Source organism: Capsicum annuum, unplaced genomic scaffold (assembly GCF_002878395.1).
Source record: "Capsicum annuum cultivar UCD-10X-F1 unplaced genomic scaffold, UCD10Xv1.1 ctg79457, whole genome shotgun sequence".
In the NCBI taxonomy this organism is placed as follows: domain Eukaryota; kingdom Viridiplantae; phylum Streptophyta; class Magnoliopsida; order Solanales; family Solanaceae; genus Capsicum; species Capsicum annuum.
In genome coordinates this window covers 1-2,965 of record NW_025890041.1, presented here as the reverse complement: position 1 = coordinate 2,965, position 2,965 = coordinate 1, and the positions used below count along the sequence as shown (strand labels likewise).

The 2,965-nt window shown below is 35.7% G+C and overlaps 1 long non-coding RNA gene across 2 annotated transcripts; it reads right to left on the bottom strand.

Moving 5' to 3' along the window:
• Window positions 1–783: 783 nt before the first annotated feature.
• LOC124895051 lies at window positions 784–2,955 on the bottom strand. 2 transcript variants are annotated; one of them, XR_007051500.1, is made up of 4 exons: window positions 2,560–2,955; window positions 2,399–2,471; window positions 2,129–2,283; window positions 784–1,264 (listed from the first exon to the last, which is right to left on the bottom strand). It is a non-coding gene; the product is annotated as an uncharacterized LOC124895051 (long non-coding RNA). The 2 variants fall into 2 exon arrangements; XR_007051501.1 differs by having other exon boundaries at window positions 2,399–2,955.
• Window positions 2,956–2,965: the final 10 nt, after the last annotated feature.

Below are 2,965 nucleotides of genomic sequence, written 5' to 3'. Positions count from 1 at the left end.
ATTCATGGATTGTTTTGTTGTCAGTTGACGTCAAGTTGAAGTGTTTGGATGTGCACTCTCGAAGTTAGAGTAGTGCTTACTTTGAGTGTCTATATATATATATATATATATATATATATGTATGTATTACTATAATCCCCTCCTTTCTAAACATTGGAAAATTGTGTGGAGGAGAAGATAGAGAGAAGGGGAGTGGGGTAATAGGAAACCAAGTCATTGATTGTAAGCAATGGTGGCAGCTGAGAAGTTCCCAATCACATGCAGCATTTAAGTTGTATACTGTTAATGTTATTAGTTGGACAGCTGGATACCAGCCATGGAGCAATATCAGATCTCTTAGAGTCGATAATTATGTCACTCATCTGACATTTTTGACAAAAGCTTTGGATAGCTGAAAGCAATGGAGTAGTACAATTAGCTATTTAAGTTGTATACGGTCTTCTTCATCCCTCAATTCGTAAGTAATTCAGAGTAACAATTGAATTTGTATAGTTTCGTAGGCTAAGGTCGACCAAATAATGAAATAAATAATACTAACTCACTATATGAAAGCAATGCAGTTAAAAGAAGCAGATAAATTTGCATTCGACCAAATAGCAAGCTATATTTGGTATTGGTGTGCTTCGTGGTCACCCCAATGCAACATACCTCATGTGTGATGTGCAGTCGCATACGATGTGTCAAACGGACAAATCACTGAATGACATTTTTATTTATTGAAATTATAATTATTATTAAAAAATTGTAAGTTTTCTAAAAGAAACGGAAAATTCACAGAAAATGTTCCAAAACAACTGTAATAGAAGTTTCATAGTCATATACAATCTACCCAGCAAAGCACAACTTACTATTTGTGGTTTGTACAGACGAACGATTCATGTACAGAAGCCAATGTCGCAGCTAGAGAACTTAAACACACAAGTACAACGAGATTCTCATGTTCGATTCTTCTGCCTGGATGATTGTGAATTGCATGTCAGAGACCAACATCTTCCTCTGTTATGTTAGAAAAGTAAATCCACAGTATCAAATTTGTACTTCAGAAGCACTAAAGAATTAACCATATAACAAAGGCCAGATAGGTTTCTTGGATGCATCAGGGTTCTGAAGTAGGCTTCCATTACTTTCTAACATTAGGCTTGAAATCGCCCTCCGCATAGTATGCGCTTGTCACCTTTGAGTTGAGACCACCATCAGGGATATTTTTTCGAGTTTGTTTACCAAAATTCAGCCATCCTATACTTAATGGACATAAAACCTGCCACTGCAGCAAAGAAACCACGGTTAGAAGATATTAGTGATGAAAACGAAATGGCACATTCGAGATGTGTGCCAAAATCACAATCAGCACAATTATGCATTGTCGTGATGCAGAACACAAATAAAGAATGTGCTTTCAATTCATAGGCCTCCTCATCAAAAGGGCACATTGCATGTGGATATCAAATTCGCGACGGGCACATCTAAAACTAAGTCATTTCCAGCAGAGCCACAAGCCTTGCAAGTATAGGAACGATTCGAGTATGTCGGAACTGAGAGAAGCGTCAAATGGTAGGATGGATGAGAAGAATGATCGAAAAATGAGGAGCGTTGAGGCAGTTTTTGTGGAGGAAATTGTTAGGGTTTTTGCGCTGATTTTCTTACTATATTTAAGTTTTACTTTTTTTTTAGAAGTAAAATAAAAGTTACCATAATTACTTTTACTTTTCCTAAAAAAATATAATTTTTTTCCGTATTTGGCTAACCTCTTTCTTAGAGGAAAGGTTTTGGAACTCTATAACACCCCCTCCTCATACCATAACACAATAGCATCCACAATGTAGTTATTAAAGAGTTTTGCTTAGGGGAGATTTTCTCTCTAATAGTTTTATGTTTCCTTTTATATTAGGTTTTTATATGTAGGTCAATTGGACAAACTATATAATCATCATGTTTTTAGTATGTTTTTCTTTTCGTCTGATTTATCGTCACAATAGTTTGCAACTAATAGCTTCCGCATGACGCCCTCTCGATTTTGAACCCAACAGAAATATTGGCAGACATAGAAATTACTAGTAATGTTTGGTTGAAAGCGAGTACTGGTTCAGTTTCAGGTGGATTTACAATTGGCAGGCTGAAGTGTTAATACCTTGACATGTCTATTTCCCTCGTCCTATTTTCCATGGAATTTCGTTATGCAATCAATATGCCAAGGTTCAAGGGAACACTTCCAAAACAACATAACCAAGGCCAGATAGCATTTCTTGGAACACTAACGTCCTTGCAAAGAGCAGAAAAGGACACCTGCCAAATGAATAGTTAGTAAAAACACGTTTGTTTTCTAGAAAATGAATAGTTTCTTAAGGGTATACCCAAAATAAAACAATAATTATTTAGGAACGGAGCGAGTATGACTTACCACAAAGTTGTTTTTTCTTTCTCCTTCATTTCCATGACTATAGGCGTCTTTCAAGTTCTCTTTCTTTCAAATTCTGTGGGTTATATAAAAAGTTTATCAGGAGAAATCCCTGGTAGAAGATAGCGAAAAATAGAAAAACGAGACTTTGAACTTGTTCTTACCTTTTCGCAGTCTGAAGTTTAGAAATAGAATCAACCCCTTGTTTGAGAAACAACGGCAAAGAGAGTAAGCTATTGGATCAAAAGAAATTTGAAAGGCCAACAACAGAAAGAAGTAGTTGAAAGGCTACTACTTTTACAAATCCAAAATTATTAATCATGTTAATCAATAGTTAATTCTGATGCTTTGTGTGAGTGCTTTTAGATGCTCATGACAAGTTGGTTAATTTTTGATGAATCTGGTGAAGTAGGTGAAAAACAAACCCTGAAGGAAGTGATTACTATCAGATTCTTAGAGTAACTGTTAAAGTTGTTGTTAGGAGGTGACGGAATAGCCTCTTGCAAAAAATGCTTACAAAAACATTTCTGAATTGGAGGGAATCTACCCCATTTTTATATAAGCAAAAGG